A 17,751-nucleotide genomic window follows, 5' to 3' on the forward strand; every position below is an offset into this window, starting at 1 on the left:
GAGACAAGCAAAAATTGAACCCTTTATGAAACATGTTCACTTGCCATCTGAATTATGTGTGTTATATTTGTACTTATACCCAAAACATGTTCTTGATGAAGCCATTGGTACATTCTTACATTGGACTGTCTCTCACTTTTATTATTTGTATATGTGTTACGTATATGTTCATGTGGGGAGTGCATGTGTACATGGGTATGTGTGTATATGGGAATACACATTTGTGCACAAGTATGTGGAATGTGGAGTCTAGAGCTTTTCCATTGCATGTTTTTCTCAGTTATCTTCCACCTTATTTTTTGAGAAAGGGTCTCTCACTGAACCTGGAATGCTTAGATTTGGCCAGGCCTCTGACCATTGAGCTGTACGGACCTGCCTGTTACTGCTACCTCCATTCTCCTGCACTGGGGTTACAGATGATTTTGTATTGATCTGCACTCATGGCCTTCATTGGACACATAGTGTCTGTAGACAGTTCTACTTCTACTTTCACGTGATATATATACATGCATGATTTTGTACGTTTCTGTAAACTCTAGGGCCCACAAATGAGAGAAAACATGTCATACTTGTCTTCCTGAAACTGATTTAATTTGCTTAATATGACTGTCTCCATTTACACCCATTTTCTTGCCAAAAACCTGATTTCCTTATGGCTGAAAAATTCCTGTCTATACATACACCACAATTTCTTTATCCTTTCTGCTGATGGACATGTAGGCTGATCCCATAATTTAGCTATTCTGAGCAGTGCTGCAGTAAGCATTGATGTGCAGGTGTCTCTGTGATGATTGACTTGGAGTCCTTCGGATAAATATCCAGGACTGGCATGGCTGGGTCAGCTGGTAGCTTTGCTCTTGGTTTTTTAAGGAATCTCCATTCTGATTTTCATAGTGGGTGGACTGGTTAAACCCCACCACAGTTAAGAGGGGTCTGTTTGTTTTTTTGTTTGTTTGTTTGGTTTTTTTTTTTTTTTTTTTTCTCACAGCCTCACCAGTGTCTGTGGTTCTCTGAGTTTTCTCTGCGTCTTCACTGGGGTGAGGTGGCATCTCAGTGTCTTTTGTTTGTTTGTTGTTTGCATTTCTCTGATGGGTACAAGTGTTAAACATTTTTTCAGATATTTATTGGCCATTCATACTTTATCTTTGAGGATTGTCTGCTCACTTTATTATTAGCTCAGTTAACTGGGTTGTTTGGTAATTAGTTTTCAGAGTTCTTTGTATATTCTAGATATTAATCCTCTGTCAGATCTATACCCAGCAAAGATTCTTCTCATATTTTGTAGACCATTTCTATACTTGATGAATTATTTCCTTTGCTGGTCATAAGCTTTTACTTTCATGAGCTCGTTTGTTAACTGTTGGCATTATTTCCTAAGCAAATGGAGTACATGACAGAATCTTCCAATCTTAGGTCCCTTACTCCCTCTTCTTAGGTAGTCCAAGACCACTAAGACCCCTCCCATGCTCTGGCTATGCTGTGTTTAGTTCTGTATTTGGAACCTCATAAAATGTTTCTTGGGTCAGCAAAATGGATCAGCACCACCTTAATTTGATCCCTGGAATCCACTTTGTATCAGAGAACCCACAACTGTTTGTCTGACTTCTACACATACCATGGCATATATGTGAACACACACACAATTAATAAAAATAAACAAGTAAGTATTGTTTCTGTTGTATAGTGTCAGTATTTGTTTATCGCTTTCCCTCTCTTTAATTAATTACATCTCCTCCCCTCTGCCTGGACTCATTCTCCTCCTTTTAGAATTTCCTTTAATGTGGTTTCATTGTCGGAGGACAATTGGAGTTTATTTGAAAATGTTTTTCTTGGGCTGGTAGCTCGTGGGATTAAGACACCTGCCATGCAAGGCTAGCAACCTGGGTTTGATCCCCAGAACCCATATACAAATGGAAGGAGAGAACTGACCCTACAGAGTTGACCTCTGACCTGCACATGAACATCGTCATACATATGCATGTACACATGATTTTTAAAGTGTGTTTTTTTTTTTGTTTTTTTTTGTTTTTACTGATCTTTTCCTTTGGCCTCCAACTTTTCCATTGTTGTGCTAAAATGTGTAGTGATTGTATTTTGTCAGGCTAGCTCTAGAGACTTGACTTTATCCTATTTATGCTTATATTTATCCCCTTTCCCCAGAAGATTATCTCTACTCTTAGCTGTTTCTGATGTGTACTCCATGTTCTTTACCCTGCTGCTTGACTTCCAGTCTTCTATTGAGATGAAGGAGAGTCACTAGGGTCCACCTACTTCCCCTGCCCCGTGTGTGTGTGTGTGTGTGTGTGTGTGTGTGTGTGTGTGTGTGTGTGTGTCTCAGTGTCTCAACCTCAGGTGTCATTCCTTCTCTGGTGCCATCTGCCTTGTTGTTTGAGTCAGAGACTCAACTGGGACCTGGAGCTTGCCAGTTAGGCTAAGCTGGTTGGCCAGTGAGCACAGTATCATTCTGTTTCTAGTTCCCCCGTGCTGGGATTACAAGTGTGTGCTATCACCTGGCGTTTTATGTGACTATTGAGGATCTAACCTGGGTCCTCAGGCTTGCAAGGCAAGCACTTCATGGACTGAGCTGTCTCCCTAGTCCCTAGGCCCACCTGCTTCTTAAATTTGCAAACAATTCTTTTGTTTTATTTTTTAGGGGTTATTTTTTGTGGTGGTTTGAAAAAGATGGCTCCCATATGTCCATAGGGAGTGGCACTATTAGGTATGGCCTAGTTGGAGTAGGTGTGGCTTTGTTGGAAGAACTGTGTCACTGTGGGTGGGCTATGAGGTCTCAGAAGCTCAAGCCAAACCTAGTGGCTTGCTTCTCTTCCTGCTGCCTACTTATCTATGGAAGAACTCTCAGCTCCTTCTCCAGCACCATGTCTACCTGTATGCTTCCATGCTTCCCAATATGATGACAATGGACTAAATCTCTGAAACTGTAAACCACCTTGATTAAATGTCTTCCTTTATAAGAATTGCCATGATCATGGTATCTCTTCACAGCAGTAGAAACCCTAAGATATTGTTTTTTCATTTCTAGGGGATGGGGCCCCTTTTCACCTGTAATTGAATATGTATATGTGGATCATCTTTCAAATCACTTTCTTGTTCTTCTCTGTGCTGTCCTCCCTGGTTTTGCTCAGTAAGTTGTCTGTCTGTTAACTTCTTGTCTCTTTCTTTTTAGCATTTAAAACATTTTTTAAAAGTATTTATTTAATTTTATCTGTATATGTAGGGAAGGAGGCATGTGTACCACATGTGTGCATATGCCCATGGAGGGCAAAAGAGGGTGTTGAAACTCCTGGAACTGGATATACAGGTGATTCTGAGCTGCCTAGTGTAGGTGCTGGGAACCAAATTCAGGTCCTTTGCAAGAGCAGCAAATGCTCTTAACTGCTGATCCATCTCTCCAGCCCTAGCTTCTAAAATCTTACATGTATGCATTTGTGCCTTTAAATTTTTTTTTTCATACCAGGTGATTGTGGTGCACTTCTTTAATCCCAGTACTCGGGAAGCTGAGGCAAGTGGAGCTTTGTGAATTCAAAGCTCTGTAGCTTGGTCTACAGAGCTAATTCTAGGACAGCCAAAGGCTGTACAGAGAAACTCTGTCTCAAAACACCCCAACCCCCAATTTTTTTTCCAGTGAGACTTCAAAAGGGGTCAGAGACAGAGTATGTTTATAAATTTCATAGTTTGTTAATGGCTACATTTCCAACTTATTGCCAAAATCGGTAGATATTTTGCTCTTTATCTATGTGATTTAATAATTTCTAAGATTTATCTTGTTTTGATTTATGTGTATGTGGATATGTACATGCATGTACAGGTGTCCACAGAGGCCAGAAGACAGGATTTTGACTGCCTCTGGAGCTGGAGTTCCAGGTGGTTGTGAGCTGCCTACCATTGGTTCTGGGACTCAAATTTCTGTCCTCTGGAAGAGCAGCAGAGTTTCTTACCTACTGAGCCGTCTTTCCAGCCCTATGACTTTATTTTATCAGAATTAATCATGCCCTTAGTATACTACCTTTCTTGGCTTCTGTTTTTCTCCTTCCCTGCTCCCTTCTTTCAGTGGCTCTTCCTTGTCTCCTTTGTTGCTGCCTTTTCCGTAACTTAAACGTTGAAGTGTGCCTAGGCTTCCTGGTGTCTAGAACTCTCTTCTGTTGTCTCTGGCAGTGTTTATTGAGTGTCTTTTACATATCTGGCATGGTCCAGGCCTTAGGAAAGATGGGTGACCTCCAGGAAGGTTGTTGATGCCATCCAGACAAGAGGTGGTAGGTGGAGTGGCCTGGGCTGGTGTCATTACTGTCCTGTGTGTGGTCATAGTTCTTATTGCTGTACACACTCAGGGCAAACTTCATGCTGAGCATCAACTCCCATGTCACATTCCTAAATTAGCAGGTCCAAAATTAAATTTAAAACTGACCCCGTCTTCCCCGTTCAGTGAGAAAACACAGTCACTCATGAGTTTCCTTTTTAATTCTTCTATGTAAGTGTTATTATGTCTTGATTCTTGCATTTATTTATGTTTATTAATCAGGAGGCAGAGCAACTCCAAGCCCAAGAAAACTTTTCCCCGAGGGTTCTTCAATTGTTTAATGAATTCTTTATCCTAGGTTTAGCAATATTTTGAATTTGTTTGGTTTAATCCATTCTTCCAATCATTTAACCTAACCAAGTTTTTAATCAAGCTTTAGACACCTTGTTCTCCCTCTCCCTCTCTCTGGCTCTCTTTCTATTTCTCTACTATCTGTGTGCATTCATGTGTGTATGCGTGCACACACAGAAAATACATAGTGAAATGTGCCTGGATAAACTATAAACTGGCTGTGTAGTGTCCCTGAGCATCCTCCAGTTATTGGGGTGGGGCCTGAGATGCTTATAAATGCCCATCCTTTCTCATGAGAAATCTTTAGACCTCCTTGTAAAAGACCTCTGCTTCCTCAGTCACCTGCAGAAGGGAAGCTCAGGCCAGCCTAACAGAGTGGGTTATTCTTTGGAAGCAGCTTATGCAACTAACAAGGATTTCCACTGCCAGGGGAAAGCCATGGCTCAGAGGGGAGCCTAACCCTGCAGGCCTGCACTGGGGTACTCCTGGGTCAGGGATGCAAGCCCAGCCAGCTCCCAGCTGTTGATCGCCCCCACTCACTCTTGGGTCACCCACAGTAATGACAGAGTAGCTAGTGCCATCGGAAAATTCCAGCTTCACTACCGCAGAGTCAATTTCTTATTTGTCAGTTTATTGTGGCAAGTGGGATTTTTTTGTGTGTTGTTCCCAAATAGAAACAGCTGAACTTTATTTGCAATGTTTTTCTTTTCATTCTTTTTTGATCTATGTTTTGATCGGTAGTCCTTGATGTGGGTTTTTTTTTTTAATATATTGTTTTTATTGGGGGAATTGGGTGGGGACAGGGATAGAAAGAGAGCCCAAGCTGGGTTGTTATATGTATTTTATGACCCCCCCCACACACTCTTTAATCTATCTCATCTCTAAATCTCCCCCTTGTGTTGAAAGACATTTGTTTTAAAAAAATAGAATTTTCTTACATGGAGAAATGTTGAAGCCTTTATAAGAATAATAACATGTAATCTTATGCTGAGGAAACATGGCATAGTGGCAGGTGTGTCTGCTCTAGGGCCTAACAGACTTAGACTTGCTGTATATCACTTCTTCACTCTAGCTATCTCACTAACCGTGAGTCTCTACCACCCCCTCCCAGGTTGTAGTGACTGAAATAGCGTCATGTGTACAAACACCCTACATAACCCCACATAGCTCCTTAGCAAGTAAGTTTTCTTGTGCATATATCTTACTGTGGCTCTTAGTCAGTATGAGAAAGGTATGTTTTCATCTGTGATTGCTTTAAGACAGTGCTGATACTCCAGTAATGACATCCAGAGCAAAGTGGAGAGTGCAGAAATACTGCCAGAGGCCCTCATTCAGAGAGAAGCAGGTCTCCTGCTACTGAGTCTTCAGCAGAGCTATCTCTTGGGGGGGGAGAGGGGTGGGAGCTGCAGAATGCCTTCTACCCCCCCCCCCTTTCACCATTCAGCAATGTAGTTCATGGGGAGTCATAGTTCTCACTGTGAGCAGGAAAACAACAGAGCTTCTAGAAGGAATTGAGGGGGAATATGATGATTATACTAAGTAGACAGAGTTCCTAAACAAGATATTAGACCCCCAATTGGGAGCACTAGCTGTAAAAGAAAGACTGAAACATTATTTGCCTTTAGTATATCTGACTTTGGACTTGTATAATATGGCAAGTATTCTATAAAACATCTAAGAAAAGATAAATCAGTTTTCAAAAATAGGCAAAAGATGTAGCATGCAACTTCACCAAAAAAGAAATCCAGTGGCCATTAAAGAGAGCTCTACAGTAAGAAGTCTGTATCCACTAGCCCATCCCAGTAGCTGGGGAAGCAAGTGACTGATGGTAGGGGTATAGCTTGTCAGTGTTGGCCAACACCGATGCATGTATGCCTACCTGCTCTGTGAGCCAGCGGTGCACATCTAGGTGGAGCTCCAGTGTGCGCATGGGTCTGGTGGCAGATATGTGCCAGGAGCGTCAGCGGTAGCATTTCTAAGTACTCTCAAGTTGAAATAAACTAGTTAATGTGCTTGTGCCTGTCATGGAACATAGTAAAGGAAAATGAACTGCTGTGTGCAAGAGATTGATAATTTGATTAGCATAATGCTAAGTGATAGAAACTGGATGTAAAATGTACCTGTGCAATAGGATTCCTCTGTGGTAGTAAACAGAAGAGTGGTTATGGGAGCTGGGGACATGCATATTGTTAGAAAGGCATATGGGGACTTCTGAGGTACTTAGCCATGCTCTAAATTTTAACAAGGAATATATAGATACATGCATATGAAAAAAGTGATCAATATGCACATTGTAGGTGTGTGCATTCTGTTGTACCTCATGCTTAAATATTTGCATTATTCACTGAGTGTTTTCTGCATTCCACATCCTACCTATCCATTGTCTTGCAGAGTTTTCTTAAGAGCTTTCTTAAGAATCATTGTTTCAGTTTTACAGATCAGGAAACTGAAGCTTAAGAGTTGAAGTTGCACTCAGAACTCCCCCAGCTCATGTGTGTTGTAGGGCAGGGTAACCCTAGTTTGTTTGACTCCATGGGTAAATCCTTTGTCCTAATTGAAAAGTCTAGATTCCCACCTGAGACCCCTCTTCTTGGACAACATGCTTCTTTCAATAGTATTTTCTTGAGAAAGAGATGGGCACAGCTGTATTGTATTAACCCCAGTAAGGAGCATATAGTACATAGTAATCACTCGTCCTGTGTGATCTTAAAGGAGGTTCCATGGGCTATGTTTGTAAAGGCTATTCACAGACTGCTACCGCAGGGAGCTGTGGACTTGATGCTCACCCTTGAGTGAAGAATCGCACATGCATACCTTCCTGCTTCCACATTTCACTGTACCCAACCTCAGGAACATCTCAAGGGACGCATTAATGACCAGGAAATCTTGTTGCTAGGGTGTGTTTCCTGCTCTGGAGAGGGCACTCTTCCGGTTGTTTGCACTCAGTATTAAGCAGGTAAGCAGCACTCAGATCTAGTTCCATTGTTGAATTGACATCAAAGACCAGAATCTTAGTAGTGCTGCTTTCCTTTAAACCTGTAAACGGTTTTTCTGCAATCAGTGTTTGTTAAAGGTGTAAAGTCTCACTGGGCATGGTGGCATCCACCTTTATTCTCAGCTCTTGGGAGGCAAAGGCAGGTGGATCTCTGAATTTGAGGCGACCTGATCTACATTGTGAGTTCCAAACCAGCCCATGCCATACAGTGAGACCCTGTCCCAAAAATTATATGAACCAAAGAATTTATAAATTCCCTTTCTCTTGCCTACTGTGAGGAGATAATGTAGATCAAACTTTTCTGTCTACCAAAAGCTAGTGCCTTATGGGAAGGCAATGAGCAAGAACTGGGCCTCTGGCTGAGAGTGTACCAGTGACACTCAGTGTGTATCCTCTACCTTCAAGCTCCCTTGACAAGGTTGTGGGTTACTGCCATGTAGACGGAAAGTGAAGACCTGTTCGTGTAGCATTGCTGTTGGTCTGGCAGTGGCACCCAGAACAGGAACTTTGAATCCAGAGGACATGGACATCCTGACAGGTGTGTGCTCTTTGAGAAAAATGGGCCACCTTTCCTTTGGTTGTTTTTGTTTGTTTGTTTGTTTGTTTTGTTTTGTTTTTGTTGTTGTTGGCTTTATGAGACGGGGTTTCTCCATATAGTTTTGGTGCCTGACCTGGATCTCGCTCTGTATATCAAGCTGGCCTCGAACTCACAGAGATCCTCCCACCTCTGCCTCCTGAGTGCTGAGCCACCACTGCCCAGCTCTCCTGGGGCATTTTAAATTTAGAACCAACACATAAAACAAATATGTTTATATTTTGTTTTTTGAGACAGGTCTACATCATCCCAGGGATCAGGAAACTTTGATGTAGGGCAGACTGGCCTCAGACTTACTCACAGAAAGATCTGTCTACCTTTGCCCCTCAAGTACTGGGACTAAAGGCTTCTTTCACCATACCTGGCTAACAAATGTTTTTGTTTTGTTTTATTTTTAAGAAACTTTTTCTAAATTATATACTCAGTATGTTGACACAAATATTTTGCGTATCTCCCAGTTTCTCTACAATGCAGAGTACATAGTGTAGTAGAGTGAGTTTTTTTTTTTTTTTTTTTTTTTTTTTGGTTTTTCGAGACAGGGTTTCTCTGTGTAGCTTTGCGCCTGTCCTGGAACTCACTTGGTAGCCCAGGCTGGCCTCGAACTCACAGAGATCCGCCTGGCTCTGCCTCCCGAGTGATGGGATTAAAGGCGTGCGCCACCACCGCCCGGCGAGTTTTTAAGTCTTAACTTTATATTTTAGAACTTTTATATCCAACTTAACAAAAGTAGCAAGGCTAAAATGCCCCATGCAATGGCTGCCTGCTATCATTGCCTCTGAAGAGCTACTCTGTGGTTCCCAGAAGCCTGTCTATACAGTGAGTTGTACTCCTTTTCAGAATCACAACCGCAATCACAAGGAAGCCCGGTGAGATATGTGTGCTACACCTGTCTCCAAATCACTTCACAAACACAATGTCACAGGTACTGTCATCCCACTTAAGCAACCTAGGCAGTTCCGTGACCATAGTCATCCCGGTCATCTCAGAGGGTGAAGATTTGCCTTCAGACAAGCTGCAGAATTTAGAGGGAGAGTAATATGGCTGCTGATGGATATAGTGCAGAGAAGTTCCTGGCACAGAATCTCCCTCATAAACAGTATTAATACTTAGGTATCAGTTTTCCTACAAAGTTACTGTTTGTGTTAGCTTCCTGTATTTCAGACAAAGGTGGCTGGATATTAGTTTAGGAAATTAGTAACGTTAAAATTGCTATTCTCAAATACCATTGCCATGAGTAATACATATTTAGTAAGACACTTCAGAGATTGGGTAGCTGATTGCCCTAAAGAAACATGTTCTAGGTAACCCTGAGTAATCGCTGGGATTTTTGTCTAAAATGACTTAGCAGAAACAGTCATTTTCTCTGGACAAAACATTGACAAACCACAGCCATTCAAAACTGTTAAATAGTAACTCACTGCTATTTTATTTTTCAAGCCATCATTCCTAGCAGGAAGTGTTGTACTCTCTGTACAGTTGTTTTTCTAGGACCGATATATTAAAAGAGAAAAATATAGTTAGTTTGATCCTGTTAAAGGGTATTACATTCTCATAGATTTAATGATCATTCATTATTTCCTTATGACCAAATTACAGAAGCCACGCTCTTAGACTACTGAGTTGGGGAAGAAAGGTAGACAGAAAACAAAGGGTATAAAACAAAGAATAAGCTGACTAATAGATGTTAGAGTGTGGCAGGGAGAGAATAAAGAAATGGTGACTGAAAACTTCCCATTTTTTATGAGAAAAACAAGAACATCTAAGAAGCTCGGTGACCTCAATATAAAGTGCTTGTAGCTCAAGCGTGAGCACCTGAGCTTGGATTCCCAGTACCACATAAAAAGCTAGTTGCATGTATCTCCTTTACCAGAAGACAGAGACCAGAGGATTTCTGGGAATTAATAGCCAGCCATTTTAGCCAAATCTGCAAACTTCAGGTTCAGTGAAAGACACTCTTTCATACACACACACACTAGTAATAATAATAATAATGATAATAATAATAATAATAATAATAAAATAAAGTGGAGTGCAGTAGAGGAAGGTAACCTAATGTTGATTTTGGCTTCCATGTGTATATACATATATGTGTACAACATAGGCCACACGCAAGCACACAAAAATAATTTTCAAGAGATTCATGCTTAGATGCATTATAATCACACTTTTGGAAAACAAAGGAGAATTTTCGAAGTAGCAGGAGAAGAATGTCTTGTAACATATAAGAGCAGTCAACAAAGATTATTTGAAATTTATCATCAGAAACCTTCAAAGTAGGTCTTGAGGTGGTATGTTCATTGTGTGTGTTGTATGGGGAATTAAAGCCGTGCCATCCAAAAATACCACCATGTCTGTCTTCAAGCATGAGAAATTAAAATATTCCCAGAGAAATGGGCTAAAGGAGTTTTTTCCTCATTGCCTGACCTTGTAGAAAATGTTCAAGGGAGACCTGTAGTATGAAATTAGAGGGCACTAGATGGAACCTGGAAATCTAATGTTCTAGTTTGCTTGATAGAAAGCTTGTGAGCAAAAGCAGCATTGAGAGGAGTTTATTTGACTTATGCTTTCAGACCCAGGCAGGAACTGAAGCAGAAGCTATGGAGGAAAGCTTACTGGCTTGCTTCTGATTGCTTACCCAGCTTGGATTACCTGCTCAGGAATGGTACCGCCCACAGTGGCCTGGACCCTCCCATGTCCGTCAAGAAAGTGTCACATAGACTTCCCTTATAGGCCAGTCTTACGGAAACATTTTCTCAGTTGAAATCCCCTCTTCCCACATGAACCTGACTTGTGTCAAGTTGGAAGCAATAAATAAATAAATGAATAAATAAATAACCAGTGCACCTATGAAAAAATTAATTGATAAAGGTAAATCCTTGAAATTCAAAAAAAGAGTTGAAAATTTTCACCATAAAAAGTAAGTGTACTACACACAAAAGAAGAACTAATGCTAAGAGAGTCCTAGACCTGACAGAAAACATAGTAAAGTGGCATAAAAGTGAATCCCTCCTTACCACTATTCACTTAAATACGAAGAGAGCCTCTCGTCAAGAGTATGTACCAGTAGGGAAAATGTTATCCAGTTATGCTGGCTATAAGAGACTGAGTAGATTCAGAGGCAGAAAAGGTTAAAAGCATAGAAAAAAAGTAAGTAAGCAAATAAATAATGAGAACTGTGGTGGTTACATCAGACAAAATGTGCCCTAAAGGGGTCACAAAAGACAATGAAGGGCATAAGACATAGTAATAAAAAATTTACCGTAGCAAGAAAAGACAAGAAATAAATGTTCATTGGTAGGAGGGGTGGTGGCTGCACAGGTTAAGCCACTTGCCACCAAACCTGAAGACCAGAGTTCATTCCCTGAATCTCATTTGTTATGTGGAGAGTCCCAACTCCAACAAATTGTCCTCTGACCTCCACATACACCCCCATGCACACTAAAATAAATATTAAAAGTTGTTAATTAAAAGGATTACAAAGAATCTAAAAATATATATACCAATATACCAAAAAACTGACAAGTATAAAGAAAAAAGGATTTTTTGTTGTTGTTTGTTTTTGTTTTGTTTTGTTTTTCCAGTTTTTTGAGACAGGGTTTCTCTGTGTAACAGTTCTAGCTGTCCTGGAACTCGCTCTGTAGACCAGGCTGGCCTTGAACACAAAGAGATCCACCTGCCTCTGCCTCTGAGTGCTGAGATTAAAGGTGTGCACCACCACCTCCCAGCTCAAAAGTTTTCTTAATGGTTATCTATTTCATTACCCAACTATGAATAATAGGTAGAACAGTCTGTCAGAAAATGAGGAAGCCCAGAGAATTTAAACAGCATGTTACACCAACTACATCTATAGAATGTACAGAATGCAGTGGCATGCTTACTTTCCACAAATGCTTCCTAGAGCATTTTCCAGGATAGACCCTATCTCACACCACAGCTTAACTCTCAGAGATTTTAAAAGATAATTAACATGCACAACTTTCATAACTGATGAAATTAGGTGACAAGAACCAAAAGTTGGTTCTTTAAGTTGGGTAACCTGCGTCTACATGGTTATGAAAAAGGAGAAAAGACTCAAATTACTAAAGTCAGAGATGAAATAGGGACAGTACTCGACTGAGTCTATAGAAATAAGAATTAGACAGGTGCTGTGATAATTGTATACCTACAATTTGATTAACCTGAGTGAATGATTTCTAGAGATTTGCAACTGTATCTAAATTGCTAAGGAATGGAGATGAGTACACTGTGTCTGGTCAGGAGATGGGAAACCCTGCCCTTGACGCCTTCCCTGGTGACTTCTACATTGACAGAACTAACACTGGCCATTCTCAAACTTTCCCAAAACATTGAAGAGGGAGTAACACTTCTTACTTCACTCCATGAGAGGAACATTACCTTATAAAGTAGTCCAGGGAGACACTACAAACCAATATCCCTTGTGAATACTGATCTTGAAATCTTCAAGAAAATACTAGCAAACTAAATTCAACTGCATATTAAAAGGATTATACACAAGAATCCAGCAAGATTTGTTCCTGGAATGCAGGGATGGCTACTAAATTGGTTGTATGGTAAACCACATTAACAGAACAAGTGAAAAGATTGCATGGCTAATTCTATTGATGCAGAAAAGACACTGGACAAAATTCAGTGCCTTTCATGTTAACAACAGTCAGCAAACTAGAAGTGCATTGTAGCTATCCCACTATAATAAAAGCTTTGTAAAAGTCCATGGCAGGCTGATCACAGTAAGTGGCAGAAGACTGAGTACCTTTCCTCTAAGATGAAGAACAAAGCAAGGATGCTCCCTCACCCTTTAGTTTTGGCTTTTCAAGACAGGATTTCTCTGCACAGCCCTGGCTGTCCTAGAACTCCCTGCATAGACCAGGCTGCCCTCGAACTCAGAGATCTGCCTGCCTCTGCTTCCTGAGTGCTGGGATTAAAGGCATGCACCACGACCACCCTGCTTGTTTTCCCACTTCTTATTTGACATAGTTGTGAGGGTTCTAGCCAATAGGCCGGAAAAAATGAAGGGCATCCAAGTTGGAAAGGAAGAGATGAAACTGTCTGTTCAGGGGATGAACTATACATACAGAAAACTCTAAAGTATTCTAGACAATATTATTATAACTAATAAATGAATTTTACAAAAAGTAAAATATAGAATCAGTGCATTAAAAACAATTGCATTTCTGTATGCTAATGAACCTTGTGAAAAAGAAAATGTCCCATTTATAGTCACATCATAAAATACTGAGAAATTGGTCCGGGTGGTGGTGGCGCATACCTTAATTCCAGCACTCGGGAGGCAGAGGCAGGCAGATCTCTGAGTTCGAGGCCAGCCTGGTCTACAAAGCGAGTTCCAGGAAAGGCACAAAGCTACACAGAGAAACCCTGTCTTGAAAAACAAAAAACAAACAACAGCAACAACAAAAAAAATACTGAGAAATTAACTTAACCAAGCAGGTGAAAGACTTAAACAATGAAAATTATGTTGAAAGAAAAGTAATTGATAAGGAAATGGAAATACACTCATGTTCATGAATTGAAGGTTAATATTTCTGTCAGTAATTCCCAAATATTAGTATGTCTTTAAATTTAGTGCAACTCAATGGGAAGACCTGTTCTGAAATTCATAGGATCTTAGGGAACATCAAAAACTTCATGCTTCCTAATTCTACAACTTAATATACATTTTAAAATTGTCATACAGAGAGACATGTGGACTAGTACAATAGAATTCAGACCCAGAAATAAACCTTTGCATATGACAAGGATGCCAGGAGTGTTCCATTGGGAATTTTCAGTCTATTTAACATATAGTGCAGGTAAACTGGACACTCACAAATGACAGAAATGGGAAAGCTGAGCAGCTGGGGCAGGAGGATCACTTGAACCCAAGAGTTGGAATCCATCCTGGACAGCATCATGAGACCCACTGCCAAAAAAGGAGTTAAAGAGCATTAGGAGGGACCCTTTCTAACACCATACACAACAGTCTTACTAAAACTGTAAAACACAAGGAAGAAAGTGCTCTGTCTTTAGATTTGGGCATGGTTTCTTGACTTTGATACCAAAGGCAAAGTCGGCATACAAATTGGGCTGCATGAAATTTTTTTAAATTGAGCGTTAGAAGACACCATCAACCATAAAAAGGTAACTATGGAATGGGAGAAAATACTTGCAACCAGAGAACATAAGCCAATTCCAAAATGGACAAAGGATTTGAAGGTATCTTTTTTTTGGATTGTGTAAGCACCAGGAAAAGATGTTCTATATCATGGGTCATTAGGTGAACACACAACAAAACTATAATGAGATACCTCTTCACACTCACTACAGTGGCTGTTAAAAATACAGGAAGTTAAGCAATTTGGCAAGGATGGGGAGAATTGGGACCTTGTGTACACTGTTAGTGGGAATAAGCATATAGCTACTGTCAAAAACATTTTGGAAATAGTGCTATTCCTCAGAAAGTTAAGAACAATCCAGCTATTCCACTTTTGAGTGTACTTCAGAACTGAAAGCAGGGCCTTGGAGATTTTTTCATACCCCATTCATAGCAGCATCATTTAGTAGCTAAAGCCTGCGTGCAGTCTAGGTGTCCATCTAGAGGATGGATAGGAAAGCAAAATATGTTCTTTGTATCAGGGAATATTAGCCTTTTTCTGAAAAAGCAACTACTGTCACATGCTATGACATCAATGAACCTCAAGTTACTCACAGAAAGACATGTTATCTCTGCCTCCTTGTACTTACTGTAGTTGGAAGCATGGAGACAGAAAGTGGAAAAATGTTTGCTGGCAGCTGGGGAAAAGGGAGCATTACTGCCTAATGGGTTTAGAGTTTCAGTTGTACAGCACCAAAGGTTATGGAGAGGGCAACAGATGACTCCATGGGCCAAGTGACTGCTGCACAGCACGAAGACTTGGCCAGCCACCCTAGTCAAAATGACATGCTTCAGATTCAGCAAGAGATTCTGTCTCAAAATAAGATGGAGCCAGGTGGTGATGGTGCAACCTTTAATCCCAGCATTCAGGAGACAGAAGCAGGAGGATCTCTGTGAGTTCAAGGCCAGCGTGGTCTACAGAACGAGTTCCAGGACAGACAAGTTTACACAGAGAAATCCCTGTCTTCAAAAACAAAACAAGATGGTAACTAGTGTACATCAGCATTACCCCCTGACCGCCACGTGGTACGCACACGTACAGGATTGTAGAGATGGTTATAGCACAGTTGTATTTAATGCCCCTGAGCTGTGCACTGAGAACTGGTAAAGATGGTGAGTCACATTTCCCTGTAGTGAGAAATTGGAAGAACAGAATGCAGTAGTCATACCTTGTACTGAGTCCCTCCTCAGGGCCCACACAGAGTTGGTTCCTGATCTTTTGGGTCCAAAAGCCAAAACATCTGATTAACAATTCTTATCCATGACATTGTGATTTTATTTAATCTGCATGATTTTTTATTATCATAGATATTACTTTTATTTTATAAAATATTACCCTTATTTTATAAAAGAGAAAGTTGTAGCAAATGGTTTTGTGAGTGGCCAGGACTCTTAGGCGTTTAATGGCATGAATGGCAGTCCACTTTAGACTTTATGTCCATGAGGCCCACACCATCACTTCACATAATACAAGAAAATCTGTGATCCTCGTTGTATGAATAAAGGAATTTAAAGCCAAGAGGCATGGAAACGTGCCCATTTGAAATGACTGCTACTACAAAGCCTTGTACGGGAGCTAGACCTGGGCTCCCCAACCTAGGCAAGGCATTTGCTATCTTCATACTTCCTAAATGAGTGCTTTGGTCAAGGTTAACTTCTGGAGAGAGATTCCAATGTGTGATTAACAGTTTGAGCTTTTGCGGTTTGAGCTTTTGCGGGATCTTAATCCATGGCTCTAATTTTAGTATAAATAACAAGTCCTATTGTCTATATAAGATGAGAAAACACATTCAAGTGTTAACTTTTCTAGAAGGGACTATAAGTGGTAGAATGCTTGCTTAGCATGCACCAAGACCCTAGTACTGCAAACAGGCAAACCTGACGATAACAACAGAAATAGTACATTTCTGTAATTAATTTCCCCCACAAAAGCAAGATATCTAGAAATACTTTAGAAATGTAGTGCCACCACTACAACTTACCTAACTTTGAAACAGTCTAAAGTATTTATTAGCTCTTGTTTTCATAAATTCCTGTGGTAGGCTGACATTAGGAGGTTAAAGAGATGCAGTAGTGCTGCTCTGATAGGAAGTCGGGCTTAGAGTTCCCATGCAGAGAAAGAATCAGCCCTGCTCTCCAGCCACCTCCTCCTAATTGCATATTTACAGACACCTCTTTCTGATCCTAAGTCTTCCAGCCCACTCCATTCTGACTGCTGACTTCCTGGAGGCTTTTGAGAGGGGAAGGGCCAGAAGCAGCATATCAACATGGCCATGTGACTCATGACTAGCCCCCTTTTTCCCCCCAGGGGACTAGTAACATCAGCCAGGACAGTGGGTCCAAATGCCCAAACCCCCAGCATTCATAGGATGGGGCTTTCCTGGCTCGTCAATACCTGCTGTGTCTTGTCTTCTCTCAGATCCACCAGAAGCTCTTTGTTATTTGTGTTCTTCATTTAATCCTTCCTAGCACAGAACTGTTTTTGACCCTTGGCTACACTTTATTACTTCTGAAATGTCATTAGTGCTAGACCAACACTAATCTCCTGTAATTTAGATGGGATTACTTTCTCAACTTCACATTTTCATTTCATTTTGAGCATTAGTTTATTAGCTAGTCCTGAAAGTATTTTACAGAGATCATTGATCTGAATGCTGTCTGCAGGTTGGTGTAGTCCTGTGAGCTTTTTGGAGTGAAAGAAACCAGTTTCAAGTCTCAAACTTGATCATTCTTCCCTTCCTTGCACACTGGCTTGAAACTCAGTGCCAGGAGGAAGGCCTGCCCTGCTTCTGGGGATTCAGTCATCTCCACAGGCAGAGGAGTATGTTTGGAAGCTATATGGCCTTGAGATGGGAGCTGAGGACTGGAGCCACATTGCCTGTGTCTATGCCCTGGCTTCACCACTTTTTATCACAGGGCACATGACAGGTTACTCAGCCTCTTGGTTTTCAGGATCTTGGTTTCCTCTTCAGTAGGGTGAGGATAATCATAGGGTTAGTAAGTGCTTAAGACAGCTACTGTCACATACTAGGTTGGACGTGAGTCTGCTGCTATTGTTTTTATTACTACTTTTCCAATTTTATGCAAATACACTGACCATTCTCAGTCTTGGCAAGTGTGAGACACTGAAGTGAATTCCTCTATGTTTTTGTTATTAAGAAATTTTCTATTCATTTACATACCAACCACAGATCCCCCTCTCCTCCCTTCTCCCACCCCTCAGCCTTCTCCCCCAATCCACCACCCCCCATTCCCAGCTCCTCCAAGGCAAAGCCTCCCATGGGGAGTCAGCAGAACCTAGTACATTTAGTTGAGGCAGGTCCAAGTCCCTCCCCCTGCACCAAGGCTGTGCAAGGTGTCCCACCATAGACACTAGGCTCCAAAAA

At 41.0% G+C, this 17,751-nt stretch overlaps 1 protein-coding gene across 2 annotated transcripts in view; it reads left to right on the forward strand.

The window, feature by feature from the left end:
- Atxn10 (ataxin 10) overlaps positions 1–17,751 on the forward strand; it is a 143,127-nt gene that overhangs the window by 113,336 nt on the left and 12,040 nt on the right. The gene's annotated exons all lie outside the window — the stretch shown is intronic.

Source organism: Peromyscus californicus, unplaced genomic scaffold (assembly GCF_007827085.1).
Source record: "Peromyscus californicus insignis strain IS unplaced genomic scaffold, ASM782708v3 Scaffold_20__1_contigs__length_68692818, whole genome shotgun sequence".
In the NCBI taxonomy this organism is placed as follows: Eukaryota; Metazoa; Chordata; class Mammalia; order Rodentia; family Cricetidae; genus Peromyscus; species Peromyscus californicus.